This window comes from Ptychodera flava, chromosome 6 (genome assembly GCF_041260155.1).
Source record: "Ptychodera flava strain L36383 chromosome 6, AS_Pfla_20210202, whole genome shotgun sequence".
NCBI classification, from domain to species: Eukaryota; Metazoa; Hemichordata; class Enteropneusta; family Ptychoderidae; genus Ptychodera; species Ptychodera flava.
The window spans coordinates 10,384,633-10,400,572 of NC_091933.1; the positions used below are offsets into that span (position 1 = coordinate 10,384,633).

The following is a 15,940-nucleotide window of genomic DNA, read 5'->3' on the forward strand; positions in this document are numbered from 1 at the left end:
AAGAAACCTTTCGCCCGCTGAATGTCCGGGTACGAAAGTGGTACTGCCGTCCATCCATCCTCTGGCACAGTCTTTGCCAACTTCGCGAGCAACCCAGACATCAACTGAGCACTGTCCATAAACTTTATAGAAAAGAAACGTTTCTTTGTCTCCCTCTCTCCACCGACAACAATTGAGGCACTAAAGATAAATTTTTTCTTAAGAAACATAATTCCACCATTGCCTGTCTCAGCTATAATTTCGGGCTCTAGGCCGACGCCCTCTCTGGTGTTGGTATCGATTTCATGTAACTTATTGAAAATAAAAGAACCATCGTACCCCTTGAGGTTGTGAAAGTAGATAGGAATGGTTCTTGACGGGCAGCACTTTTCACAATAAAAAGTATTTTTATCCTTCACTATTCGGTATGTGGCTTGATCTCCACATGCAATACAGTCTGGATCGTTGTAATCATCAGGATCTTTCATCGGTTTTATTTTCCAATAATACGATTTCGAATAATTCTCAGCCCTTTTCTTCATATCCTTTAGAAATTCTGTAACACATGAGAGGCCCGTGAATGTTCTTTTACTAAAAACTTTCGGCTTGTTGCCTGGCCATCGTTCAATCATAACATGCAAAAGACAAATTGGAATGTGCAGGCGGTGCCCCGCTCAATAATTGCATCAGTATCTACATACACGACGTAGGGGCAGGGCACCTTCTTCTGATGTCCTTCAAATTGACACACTTCCTTAGGGAAAACTGGCTGAGCCGTGCCTGTCCCACAATACACCTGATGTACTTCCAACTTTTCTGTTGACGCAAATCCTTTTCCATAAAACCGTTCAAATACACTTCCGTCTGTGCACATTCTTACGATTATTTTGAGAATTAAGAAGGCAATTTAATTTAGTAATTGGTACGAAGTGGCCGCCACTGTTCCGTGAGGGGTCGGCGCCAACTATTAGTAAAATATTCGCTATCTGTGCTTTACCCCCTTCGGAACCCCAACGGGTACTGTTCCGCTACAGCCACTATACAAGACAGTTATGCCGGACAGGTCGGGATCATTTTCATAGATCTGAAATACTTGAAGTCTGACCCCTGGATTTTGCTGCTCGAAGCGCTTGAATACAGTCTCATCGGTGGGCGTAGGAAGTGGTTTTCCATCAAAACAGTAGTCAGCCATAAATTTGTCATACGTCTTCCAGTTTTTTCTAGTCTGACCACATTTCTTTTCACGAAACTTCATCACTTACCTTTATACTTTTAAACGACCGCATATTGGAAGCAGTTCTCGCTGCCAAAAGGTAGAATTAGATCGCTCACACAATGCTTATTTATTAACCACTTAGGCTGTTGGATTGCGCTGGCCCCCAGTAAAACTTCTACTAGAATTACTTCAAAATTAAGTATCTCCTTGAGAACGAGACCAGAACCCTCAACATTTTCAATTGTATCAAGCATATGGTCGAAGCGATCTATTAATTGTTGTTTAAATGATGCCTATACTGACAACATACAGACAGACACAAGTGTTGGGGGGGTCAAGGTCTACAACTGTATTCCGATGTTGACTGGCTATGAGCCGATTTCCGCCAAAAGCCCCCAACACTAGTAGTAGGCGCTAGCCCTCCGGCGCCCTTGAAGTAGCGTCATTGTTGCTAAATGAGTCCATGCTTGTTACTTGGTTTGTAAAGTTCTTACTACAAAGGTCCTGGAGCAATAAGGAGTGTGTTGAAACAGACATGTGGTAGTGCCATTCCTGTAAAGGGTGTGTCTCGCGACTTTGCAGGGTGTCTAAAGCTCTGAAGTAGTGTTTAATTTCGTGCAGGCGCGATAAGGAGTCTGCGTCGTTATCATTAGTTCTGACGTATCTGGCGGTAATCCGAAAGTTGGAGATTGCTGACAGCCAGAAGATTTCGCGCAGCCACTCCATGGTGGTTGCATTATGTGAAGTGCCAGAGTTTATTATATACATGGTGGTGGTATTGTCCATGTATACCACTATGTGGCGTTTGTCCAAGAAACGATGCCACCGCCTGCACGCAAGCAGGACGGTGTAAAGTTCCTTGAGGTTGATATGCGCATCCGCAGTAGTTGGGTGGTCCGCTGACCATTGCGTGTAGAACCAGTTGTTCGCGTAAATGCCCGCTCCCGCTGCTGAGCATGCGTCAGTAGTGAAAATCTGCTGGGGCAACGGAGTTCCTCTATGAAGAATGCCGTATCATTAAAGATTTGCTGAGATTCGCCCTCAAGCTGATGTCGCTCTCGCTTGCCTGTTAAGGCGTATGTGATGTGACTGTCGTGAGACCGAATTTGTCACACCGATGAGTCGCGCAAAAATGTGCACCCGCCGAGAGTAACTCTTGCCGCCCAGTTGAGTTTGCCGATTGATTGCTGAAGCTCGCGTTTCGTCGCTCGCCACTTTGGAAGCCAATATTCCAGGAGGTCGCTTACTTCTTGTAGCTTGGTATCGTCTAGGGACAGAGTCCGTGTGTACGTTTATCTTGATCCCTAGGAATGTTAAGCATTGCGTAGGCTCGACCACCTTATCCCAGTTTATGGAAAAGCCAATTGCTGAAGTATGTAGCTAAGCCTTAAAGGCTTGTTCGCACGCTAATTTAGAGTCCGCGATGATAAGGAAATCGTCGAGATACACGATGACAACATCATACCCTTTCCTGCGCATCATTCTGGTAATACTTTGCGTGATGCGAGTGAAAATTCCGGGCTCTTCGCTGCACCGAATGGAAGGCGTGTGTTGACCATGTATGTCCAAGTTTTAGCTACGTGAATTTGTAGCGTAGGCCCGTAGCATGCTGTGGGTCAATACTTATGGGTACAGAGCGATAAGCGGATTTCAGATCGACTTTGGCCAGGTACGATCCTGGTTTGCCAATAGCGACAGCATGATCGATAGTTTCATATTTGAACGAGTTTGTAGATGCATATGAGTTCATGCTTTTGCCGGTAGGTTGGCTGCAATCGTGAATGAGTCTAACCTGGTTTGATTGTTTCTTTGGTATAGCACCGAGGCTGCTTTTAATGTGCGGTTTACTGTTGGTGATCTTTTAATTTCCTGCTGATATTTCGTGCAAATTTGTTGTTCCACCGCCTCGTAGTAAGCTGGATCCGTGCATGATGCATAGTTTGTCCGTTCCACTTTTTGAAGGGGGGTGCGAGGGTCAATGATGTCGAAATCGTATTTTATGCCGTTTAGAATGAAGTCGCGATCTATGTCGTATTTGAGTTCGTTTTCCCATTTTTTCCAGGCAATCAGTCAGAGGGTGGTCTTGCAGCAGCCGTCCTCTATGCACACGTGCGCAAAACGGCAGGAAGTGTGGTTGCAGCCGGCTGCTTTTTGGAAATCAAAGCAGATTACGGTTTCTCGTGTGACAAAGTTGCGGCGCGCAGTGTCCTTTGTAGTGTTTTTCTTGGGCGTGTTTCCGTTTGCCTGTCGTTTATCAAGGTGATACAGTGATAAATGGAGGTCCATGGAACCCCATGTGATTGAGTCCGTCGCCTGTTTCTTGCGATACTCGTGATCATACGATAAAACTGATGATGTCGTAAAAGATTGTGCGTAATCCCCGATGTTAATTGTGTGATCGAGGTACGCCAATTTGTCCTTCGTGGACATGCCGCATTGGCTGATATCCACTGAGAAAGGCAAACTTCGTGCAAGGCCCTCCCGAGTCCCGATGATATCCGATCGGCCCTCTCGACGTAGTCCCAATAGTAGTTTATGAAATTTCATGTGGGCATTAATGAAAAAATGCTTTACATGTAAAAAATGTATTTCGTGCATGAATAATCTAATAATGTAAAACGTACAGTATTACCGGCCATGGATGCTATTTTTGAACTAAGACTCAGACAGAGGTAGTCGGGGTGGTCAGATCTGATAGGTGGTGAAATAATCCGACATCGGATATTACCCACAATTTGACAAAGTATCGTCTAGTATCAGAGTTAAAGTCCTAAGTCGCCGACATTTATCGGAAAGATATCCGTGATTTCATAGACCCGGCGTGCCGACACCACACAGTGCAAGTAAATCTAGTATCGTCTGGTATCAATATTAGCCTAGTAGTCCCGGTGCAATTGATATTTATTGGGTAAATATAATATCGGCGATTTCTCAGACTCGGTGTGCCAAGACACAATAGGCAAGAAGTCATTCCAGAATCTTGTAATACCAATTGCCTATATTTATTGGTTATATATCGGCGATTTCGCAGACCCGGGCTGTAAAGATAAGAGACGCTTTGTATAGTTTCGTCTTTGGATTTTATAGTCTCGAAATCGCCAATATTAATATTATCTGGTTAAAACCTGCGACAGTAGGCTGACTCAGCATGTCAAGATACGAACCGCATTGTGTAGTATCGTCTTGTAACAGAGTCCCAAAATCCCTTATAAAACGATCATCCTGAAAGAAGTAGATCATAACTTTTCATCTTTACAGATTTAAAATTCGCCCGACTTTCTTTAGCCACTGTCTTCGAAAAAGCTGTTCTGTGGGAAGACGGTAAAAAGCTGACTACGTTTGTTCTTCCTTGAGTGATTTTTGCACTCAACTGAACAACAGTTAATCATTTTTATGCAACTGAGCATTAAAGAGTCGTAACGTGCAGAACTGCACTGCTGCAGTCATAGACTGCAATGCTTTAGTAAGCTGTCACACACGTTTGTATCACCGATGACGTCACGCACGCTCCTCCCATGAGCCCTTCGCGCCCATGGGATTTCGTGCTCATTTCCATAAACGTCGTCTACTTCAAAGTCTCTTTTCGTCGCTCCGTAGTCGTCGGCGCGTGCAATTATGTTGCATATTTGAGCTGCAAATTATTCAAGGGTGATTTTATAAGGGATAAACGGTCAAAGTCGCTGGACTTAGGTTTCCTTTAACAGGCAATGTACGAATTTGTGTATTACCGTTTTTCGGATCTACTAATTTGACTTCCATTTCTGCATAAACAGAGTACATCTTTCTTATTTTGGTCATACCTTCGATATCGATCGTTTCGATATCCTCGACTCGCTTTACTTCAGGAAATTCTTTTCGTAAAATTGCTCCCTTGAATGCTGTACGTTATCGGCGCCTAACATCAATATTTTCATCCATAATAATCTTTATAATATATACTATCCTAAAAATTAAAAAAAAAATTCTATGATAGGTCATTAAAATCCACTATATTTTTGTCATATTTATTTGTTTCTCGCCTAATCTTTCTAAGTCGAATCTTTCTCTGCACCTTTGAATGATGTACGTTAGCGACATTTTTTGTATTGGATATAAAATATACTTGGAATAAACTGCAGTGCCACCATTTTCCTCCGTTTTCTTTTAAATACTTCCTCCAATTTCTTTATTAATTCTTCTCTAAGATCATTGAAATTTACTCTCTGTTTTTTACTGAAGGGGTTTTCTTCTAGACCAAAAAATAAGCCTGAAGAATATGCTACATATACGAGTTCTATGGTGTATCAGTAGTTTTGAGTATCTAGCCCCCTATTTAAATCGAGTTAAGTATATCGGACAATTGACTTATCTTATATTCATTGATTGTCACCATCGTAACTGTACTATATACTATACTAAAAAAAAATTTAAAAGAAAAAATAATTATTCAATTCTATTATAGGTCATCAAAATCTACTACAATATTTTTGTCAGCATTTATTTGTTTATATATCTAACCTAATCTTTCTAAGTCGACTAGTTCTTCCGCGTCTTGAATTTCTGGTTTATAAGGTGTGACACAAAATAACCTCTCTATAGTGAAAGAAAGATTACGCTTAAATAAGCGCAGTTTAAATGCAAAGAATTCTATCTTACTACCTTTTCGGATATTACGTGGTACAATAGCAGGATTTTCTCTGGCTGGCAATCGGCTCACTGCTTTAAAACCACAGTCGAACTAAACTATATATATCAATACATGTAGCGAAATCGTGGATTCCTCTTTTAAACCGAAATTTAAAATACTCTGTCTGTTTGTCGCTCCCTCGCTTCTGATACACTTTAGATGGATTGTAAGATGTTATCGGAACCGTTCCGATAGGATTTTTGGAGTGAGAGGAAAGGCTTGCAGCGAAACTTTTAGCAGTGCTTGCATCGAAACTTTCACCTAAGGTACGGAATACTATTAAATCGGTAAACTTTTGAAGACTCGGTCGCCAACTAACACACATTTTACCGCATGTAGCAAGATCTTTTGATCCATCTTTAGGCCCGATGGGGAAAACCACTTCTAGATCACTGTCTACATATATAATAGGATCTACATATTCACCATATTCACTGATTTAAACGTTTTCCTCCACTCTCCAGTATTTTTATTGCATCTGAAATAGAAAGGATTGTCATTGTCTTATCGTAATATATCTTTACGAAAAATAATTTAAAAAAAAATTTTATGATATAGATAACAAAAAATGTCATACATATTCATAAATGGGCCAACTGGAAGTGGTAAGAGTTACGATGCAGTAAATTTGGCGGGCGCCACCGACCACATTATTTGTGACTCAAGTATAATTCAACATCTGACTTTTTCTCGAATCCGGGGCGTTACCACGGAGTCGGAAGAAAAAAAGATTGTTTCAAAGGCATTTGACGATTTACACAGTTTCATTATCATATTCAAAGATATGCCTTTTGATTATTGCAGGCGGAATATTCTGACACAAGCAAGACAATATGAAATAACCGAGGTCGTCTTAAAAGAATTAGAAAACATTCATAAGCAGTTCAAACAGACTTTCTTAGAAATTTGCGACGACTACAGACTTCCATGTTTGGTAATTAGTCAGCCACTTACGCCTGACGTTCTCAAGAATATACTTAATCCAACAATTGATACCGAGACAGTCGGGCCAGTAGATTTTCCACGAGCTTTTGACTTTGGAATTGCATGGGGCGGCCCTTCGGTACGCGATAGCGGCAGCCAGGGATTTTTAATAGACGGTTTCAGCGAGGAGGAACTTGAAAAAGCTTATTATCCACCTAATCAAGAACAACTAGAACAACCTAAGGTATCACTCAAGAACCTACACAAACTTCTTAATGCTTGTGAATCTGTGCACGCTTACAATGCTCCGTTTGACTTACAGGCACTTGATATGATGAAGGGACAAGACTTTGGAGTTACTTGTCTATGGCTCATGTCAGTTGTGTACATTATACTTCAGCCAGAACTTATCGATAAAGCTGAACAAGGGGGGCTTGAAAGAACAGTTTATAACAACATGAGAAGTCGCTTTGAAGATCTTGCAAACTTAATATGCTCATCTGGGGTACCACCTCATCCACATACAGCCTGCAAGGATGCAATAAGTGAACACTACTTACGCCAATACATGATAAATACTTGGCCAGGTGGATGGAAGAATGGTGGTAAACTGACACTTTGGCTTTCAAGAATTAAAGCTTGCTCCATGGTACTTATTGAATAACTTTCGTAATTACTTAGGTTAGTACTTGCGTAGTACTTGACCAAGTACCAGTGCAGGAACTACATAAGTACTACAGGGTACTTCCCTTACCGAAATGATACCCATTTACATAGTGTTTCTACGGGTAACAAAATGTGTCATATGCATGTTACCTACAGGTTTCAAAATATGTGTCTGACCATATTGATTTTAACTTTTCGTTATGTATTGACAACATGGACAATACATGTTGGAAACATGTATGGCTTGAAATCCACGCAGTTGCACCCGAAATCTGTGCTGCTCAATGAAACATGTTTGTCACATGGACATAACACCCCTCCGACATGTTGGCAATCAAGAATCTATTCTCTTCCATGAAGGTCCCTCTCAAGGGTACAAGAGCTTGTGGAATATCTTTCCCGGAGAGCCTAGAATTAGATTTTCTGGATCTCTTCTAGAAAGATTAACAGGTTAGCTGCCACTCTGCCTGGCAATTAGCTGCCTTTCTGCTAGTAGATTTCCTACTGCAGTGGTTTATAAAATCAACCTACCTTTTGCACTCTGAATTATAGTCACCCCAACAACTTTAAACTGTTTAATCACTGCTGCTGAGAAACTGCCATCACCTTACCACTTCAGAACACTCTACTGCGCAAACAAAAATAATGCGAGAGCTAAAAAATTGGTAGGAATAAAATTTAATCCACCAGATTTTTAAAGCCAATCAACATAATCAACATTAAACTGTTAAGTTGAAAAAATGTTCAAGTGTCCATAAAGTCCAGAACTTGATATTGTCATGGCCATGAGCTCTTTTTAAAGACCTGTGATTGTCTGTTATGGTTTTAGTTATTGCTTGACCTGTTATCTTGAGGTTGTCCTGTGCATATGCTGGAAAAAAATAAAAAAACATCAAGTTAGATATAAAGCTTATAACAAAAATATGTAATGTTAAGAGCACGTGTGTTAGAATCCTTGCTAAAAGCTGACAATTTTGACTCTTTCCACAGCCATCAAACATTGAAGAATGAAATTCGCATGTAGTCAGAAAATAATGTACCCTCAATTTGCGAATGACCCGATGTGATTTGTTGTACAAGTACCCTCAATTTGCGAATGACCCGATGTGATTTGTTGTACAAGTATCAATCTGTTCATATTGCAAATAGCTTCAAACTAGTGTATCCATAGACAGTGGAATCAATGGCATAAAACAAAATATATTTTTTCAGATGATTTATCCCGCAGGAAAAAATGTTGATTCCCTCTTTATTAAGTCAATGAATTTTTAAAATTATTCATGTACGGAATAAGACAGAAACGTTAATTGCCACAAAAATTGATCTGTACTTTATCTTAATGTACATATGCCAAAACATTTTATCCAAGTATGTTATTATTTAATTAAAACTTCATCAGTCAATTATGTATGATTTGCAAAGGTTCAAGTGAAGTAAATGTTTATTGGTATAATTCAATTAAAATTGTACAGAGTCTACTACGTAACGTCCACTCATTTGGTTTGAGTACACATTGCATATCTACATGAACATTCTCAAGTCAAATTGGAATGCAGCATAGGAAAAAGGTAGGTCTTTGTATTAAAGGGGAGTTCACCAAAGAAGATTTAACATTTATTTTTGGTCACTTATTCAAGAATTGCCATTTTTGCCATTTATAACTTGATAATTTTTACAAAAATGGATAAAAATAGTGGCAGAAGTTGCATTTTTGGGCTTCATAAACTAAATTTATTTTGAATGATGGTAAAAACAGACCAAGCTTGGCGCTTTCATCACATGATATGGCAGGGTACATCTTCTGATTGGTATGGCATTGTACACTCTCTCACATTCATGCTAGGCTGTGAGCATTTGCATAACATACACAATAGTTAAGCAAATACATAAAGCCTGGTGTGAACATGAATGACAATGCCACACCCATCAGAAGATGGTCCCTGCCATATGACCTGATGAAAGCACCAATCTTGGCACCTTTTCCCCTGATGAAGCCCTATAATGCAACTTTTGCCACAGATTTTATCTTATTTGTAAAAAACGGCACCAGTTATAAATGGCGAAAATTGCTTTTCCGGAATAATTGACCTTAAAGCTAGAACATATGTAAATATCACCCGTGGCAAACTTCCTCTTTAAGCCAAGCTCGAATTGCAGAGACTAACTGAGAGTACTATTCATTTAGGAATCTTAAGGTTGAATTTTACTTACCATTTAATGTTTCAAGGTTATGGGTAAGTCTTTGATATCCAGCTCGTAGTTGTTTTCTTTTGTGAAACAAAACTCTGTTGAGAAAAAAAAGGTGAAATACAATATTATAAACACATTATGATTAGTAATAATGCCATTTGATGTTTATATTCTGCTCCCCACAGAATCCTTAAAAGTACAGTGCATTGTTTGAAAACATGTCCTTCACAAGTGTAATAACTGTTGTTACTGTTGATAAATGAAATCTGTCCAGTTATACATTAGTATACTGAAATAATTTGCTTGCTCTATTTAGTTTACAAAAAAAAGCTATCATGTATCTGTGCTCTCCCTGTCCTTCATAACGTTCATAAATTAAGTACAAATATGAAAAATTACGGAAAAAAGTAAATGCATGATCGGCCATTTACACTTTTGTAGCCTGATTTTCTGTTAAGATAATGATTTCTCGGGAAACACTCTGTCATATCTCATCTTTCAAAACTACTATGCCCCTATCATCAGCCTTTGATCGACACATGGTGATAGCACAGCCCCTCTACTGTAGTGATAGCCAGCTTTGGAAATTGACTTGTGCCCACATGAGCAATGAAGTCACCCAAGTGAATAATTATCGAATTTCAAAGCAATCGGCTTTACGGTTTCAGAGGAGAAGGCCATTGTTGACTGACCACAGATGGACAGACGACTACCGAGAAAGTAGCCTATTTGATAAGCTCTGAGTCCTGGACAGCAGAGCAAAAATATATGAGAAAATTACCAAAAAAATACAGATAAATAAATTTCACCACAATTTTAATAAATCTGACAGAGGTCAACCCCCTGGATCATGCATATAAATTTTCAAAACAAAATGATTTTTTGACCAAAAACCCTAAAAATTGCCCCCAAATTACAACCATAAAAAATTAACCACAATTCGGCTATTTTTGGCTTGGCTGTCTGACTGAATTTAATTTAACAAAGCATTTAATAACAACACAGAAATACAAATGATTTAGCTACACTAGCCCTGCGTACAGGTCTGTGTGTTCTCGGCGTTATACGGCCTCCACCAAAGCCTTGCAACGGTCTATGGAGATAACTGGGGCTCTGCGGTCCGGATCCGGACTGCAACGAAAAAACGGTCCTTTGACGAAATTCTGCTCTATCGAGGCAAAATCCTTTCCCTGCCTACCTTAACCTCCTAACCGACCCAAGAAAAGGTGCGATTAATTTCTCCTAACGTCCAAAACCGTTCGTTTTCTGAAACATAACCTACTCGACAGGTTGTTTACGAATTTACCCATGGAGGTCGGCATTTTGAATCAAAAGACCGTTGCAGGGCTGTGGTGCAGGCCATACAACGCGAGGAACACACAGACCTGTACGCAGGGCTACAGCTACACTTACCCTGAGTAATGTAGATGACATCAAGGATGGTTTTTGTCACCATTCTGCTACCATTACATCGCAACACTTGAATTCGTGTCAACCACCGGTGGCACACACGTGAATAGAAACGTACTCTGATGCAGTGACGCCGTCTCGAGAGTCGAATCGCCAGTCTTCAAGGACATGCAGAGGAATCCGCTACAATGGTATTTTACAGACTCAACTCATTTTCTGACGTCTGAATCGTTCTCACAAAACACCAAAGTCATGATTTCTTGTGTAAAAATGACAGCGATTTCACAGCAACGGAGACAGCTAACGTGGAAAATGAACCAGTTCAAACCGACGTTCAAACTGATCAAGCCTCGTTCTGGTTCATAACGGAAGTCAAGCGTCGACCCCGTCTCACTTGCGATCAGAAGATTCGATTCGCTGGAATTTTTCGGCAACTAATTGAAATTTCTGTGCACAAAATTTATACGACAATTACGGTTACTATTCTTTGTTTAGAACAAAAACAAGCGTTTTTAAGGCGTTCGTTTAATGACCTCTGACATCACATGACTAACCTTTGACACGGAGTCAGCTGTTGCACAGAGCCACCGTGACAGAGCCCAGAGTACTATGAGCGTAGAGTAAGTGCAAACCTAACTTATTTCGTGCGTCCATCCTTAAAATATTTCATGAAAGTTACTCAAGATGCTTTTAAAGTCTACCGGTAACTAATACTTCGTCAAGCTTTAGTTTTGCAGCGAGGCATTCTTGTAAACCCGGAAGTAAGCGCCATGGAGGTTGCTATAACCATGGCGGTACCTCTGCTACCTTCATGCTATAACGTAGAATGACCGTGAATTTAAATATTTTTTCCATTACTGAAACTCAATGTGTTTGTGTCATGGGGCTGACAATTAACCACATGGTTGTTTGACTTCGACAGTAACTGCTTTCAATTCACTCGATGTTGAAAATGAAAACAAAATACATGAAGATCTTATTGGTCCAGTGCTCGTGATTATGAGTCGTAAATTTAGACAATGAATGTTTACAAACGAAGATGACATTGGTTTTTTTAACAAATATGTCAACGTTAGCACAGTTGAGCATGGATGTAAAAAACAGATTTACATCCATAAGTTGAGCAACTGCATACATTAATCTCTTCTTTATTTAGCTCCGCGTTTTTTTTTGGTTAAAAAAATTTCTCTAAAACCTCATGTACGATTGCTTTGAAATTTGATATGCAGTTCACTTGGGTAGACCTCAGTTAGGTTTGTTCAAATCAAGGTGACATTTCTATATCTGTACTTTAAGGCAATTTTTGTCATTTTTGTTCAAGAAATATTAAAAATCTTCAAAACCTACAAGTCACATAGCTTTGATATTTGATAGATAGGTCCATAAGGAGCTTTTCCAGATTTGTTCACATTGTGCAGAAATACATAAATTTCTATTTTCAAGATAATTTTTGTCAATTTTGGTCAAACTATTGTTTTCGCCAAAACTACTTGCCTTATAGCTTTGATATTTGGTATACAGGTTCATAGGGATAATAAAAATGTTATGCTTTCAAACAATGATGACATCTACAATATTGTAATTTCAAAAAATGAGTTTCTCAAAACTTAGGAGTCTGATAGCTACGACATTTGGATGCTGGTCACTATACAGATAAGATGTGATGTATTTTATAAACCTGCCCTTCAGCAAAAAAAGCTAAGTCACAAATACACATATATTAAACATATTTATCTCATGTAAACAGTGCATTACCTGGAATTCGCTCTCAGACTTACCTGTTTCAAACATGAATGCAAAAAAACAAAAAAACAAAAAAAACAAACAAACAAACAAAACATGTTTGGTATATGTATACGCAGCACCAACGGAAGTGTCCTTGGGCATAAAAACTTTAGCAGCTATTTGTAAACATCTTTTGTGCATATTGATTTCAAACTATCATGCACAGTGTATGAATCTGGCATGCTAGAAGCAAGTTTTCACTTTGTCATTTCGGTAAGGGTTACGAAGTTCTAATAACATTTTCCTCTGGCTCCCAACTATTGAAACTTTCTGGATAACCTTTCCATTTTATCAGATAATATTTCTTCCTCTAATTTTTTTCGTCTTCAAAGTTTGTTCTACTCTGTACAGCTCGTCGGCGCCAGAAGCACTCTGCAGTTCATCGGCAATAGAAAGTGCCAAGTTTTTCCTCTCCATTCAGATCTTTTATCCTATAAACTGGCAGCGTTCCCAGTCCAGCTGCGTATACCACTTTTGAAACTATGAAATATAAATTTTACTATAACCCAAATGGGATTCGAACCCCCGCACACTCATGGCAACATCGCCTAGCTGCTAGGCCTCACACAAAACCAGTCGGCCACTGCTTCCAACCCAAAAGAGTTGGTCACAGTAACCGACTTAGATGTTTCAATTCTGTGCGCGGCCGAGCAACACGGTATGCGTGGAGCAGACGACACACAGACACAGTACACACACACAGTACACATATATAGTAATCGGAAAAGCACGAAGCTTTTTACTGAGCTATCAGACAGACTCGGGGACAAGTAAATATCCACCAGCAGAACTGTCCACTCAGGTTAAAGAAATATAAATTTTACTATAACCAAAACGGGATTCGAACCCCCGCACACTCACGGCAACATCGCCTAGCTGCTAGGCCTCACACAAAACCAGTCGGCCACTGCTTCCAACCCAAAAGAGTTGGTCACAGTAACCGACTTAGATGTTTCAATTCTGTGCGCGGGCCGAGCAACATGGTATGCGTCCAATTTGGTAAATTATCCTTTCCTGAAAATGGTCTTGTATTTTGTAATTCTAACTCGTTCTCCTGGCTTGAACTTAGGGGTAGCTTCCATGGCCGCCAACTCAGGACCGTAGAGTGTATAAAATGCCTGCCAATCGTTGTCCTCTGTTACGTCGTTTGATACTTCCGTGTACGGTGTTATTGTAATTCTCGAGAAGTTGTGGTAGAATACTGAGCCAGAAACGTGTCTGTCTGTATGTGAAGTATTTCCACATCATCGTCTTCAACATACGATTAAAACGTTCCAAGACACTAGCTTTTTTGTCACTGTAGGTGTGAAACCAGTGAATGCCTGACTCCTCCAACCATTTCTGCATTTTTCGGTTAGTAAATTCCCGCCCCTCATCTGTCTGAAGTTTGTCGGGTTGCCTCCCGGATTTCTTAATTATGTCTTGTAGCGCCTTCAGAGTATCATCTGCCGTTTTTGACTGTATCGGCCTGGCCCATGCATATTTGCTGAGCACATCGATTACTGTTAGCATGTATCGAATGTTTTTATTCTCTTTTGTGAACGGTAATCCGAATTCCACAAGATCTGCTTGCCAAAACTCGTCTATCGATGATACGAAAACGCGCCTCCCGCCCGTAGCACCGCGAGTACGAGGTACCAGTTTATGTAGATTATAAGTTAGCTGAGTTTTTAACCAGTCCTGTACCTCTTTCTTAGTAACTTTTAGTCCGCTGGCGCGTGCTGAAAAATATAATTTTTGTACACCTCCAAACCCAGTTCTTGGGTTGTAATATAATTCTCTAAGAGTTCCTTCGATGTTCCTATTGGTAGAGAGATCGGGCGAAGCCATGATTAGCTATATTATACTAAAAATTGTATGTCGTACGGATGCCGTAAATGAAATACTAGTTTACTGAATGGTCTTCTTTTCAATTGTCTGACTAGGTCCGTGGCCTCCCGTTCTGACACCTCCATTCCATATTCTTTTATAATAGTCTTGTTGTCTGTCTTGCTTGGTGTGTAAAATAGTACTAACATCTGTATGTTTTCCCTAAATGGTTTACTAATACTAGTATATTGTTGAGTCAGAACCCAGACAGATAATCCGTCATGTCTTGAGCTGAAACCAAGTTTGACTAAAACGTCACTGCGCTTCTTCATATCTTTGGACGAGGCGCAGTCGTCGAGTATTATTAAAGTGTTCGTGCCGGCCCATTCCTTATGTACAAAGGCTAGAGTTTCATCCACAGCATCGAGTCCGACCGGAAACACAAACACGTTGTCATCCGTGAAAATGAATCTTTTATTATACGTTTTATTATTCATGAATGTCGGACAAATGAAAACTACGTAGTCAAATTTCAAAAGGTACGGACTGGTGTGGAGATCCATCACATATTCTGTTTTGCCAGAATTTGTCGGTCCAGTTACAATCATGTTGAATGATATGGTCGGGTACATCTGATCTATATACTGTACATAAATGTAATGAATATGGCTAAAGATAGCAAACCAATTTTGCCAAATTCATGAATAGGGTCCGCGCCGGCCTTCCGTTCCGTAGGGGAATCCGACTCGTGTCAACAGCGTCTGCCGTATTAGGTGGCTCATCCTGCCACTTCACAGCATCCTCGTCCCCATCCATCTCATGTTTAGCACTTTCTCTAATTTCTGTGTTTACATCCCATTTACCTTGAAGACCATAGATTCTTTTGCATATTGCAATTCATTATTATAACCTGTGATTGCCGGGCCCGAAAGAATGACCATTTTAGACGGCAAGAGAAGTAAATTGGGTGAAACGGCCATATCAAGTTTGACACCAGTATTTGTTATTGTGTCTTGATATCGCCTATAACTGATTACTTTGTCGGTATTACGAATTTCATCTTCGAGGAGAACGCCGCTGCCAGTATCGCCCACTATGGTACTGCGAATATTTGCTTGTGCACCAAGTATGCAATATACGTAGGCTTCAAGGCTTTCATTGAGGCGGGCGAGACCGGCCTTTGTTAATCCGGAGTCTCCCTTCAGAGGGACGAAACTATTGTATTGCCCCTCCGATCCATCATTTCGGAAGAAATAATAATGTGGTCTGTCTTTGTCGGGCAGTACATGTTTTTT

The 15,940-nt window shown here is 40.0% G+C and overlaps 1 long non-coding RNA gene across 1 annotated transcript; it reads right to left on the minus strand.

The window, feature by feature from the left end:
- Window positions 1–8,113: 8,113 nt before the first annotated feature.
- Window positions 8,114–11,149, minus strand: LOC139134262 (uncharacterized). Its single transcript, XR_011552757.1, has 3 exons — window positions 11,055–11,149; window positions 9,663–9,736; window positions 8,114–8,322 (listed from the first exon to the last, which is right to left on the minus strand). It is a non-coding gene; the product is annotated as an uncharacterized lncRNA (long non-coding RNA).
- Between the last annotated feature and the right edge of the window lie 4,791 nt (window positions 11,150–15,940).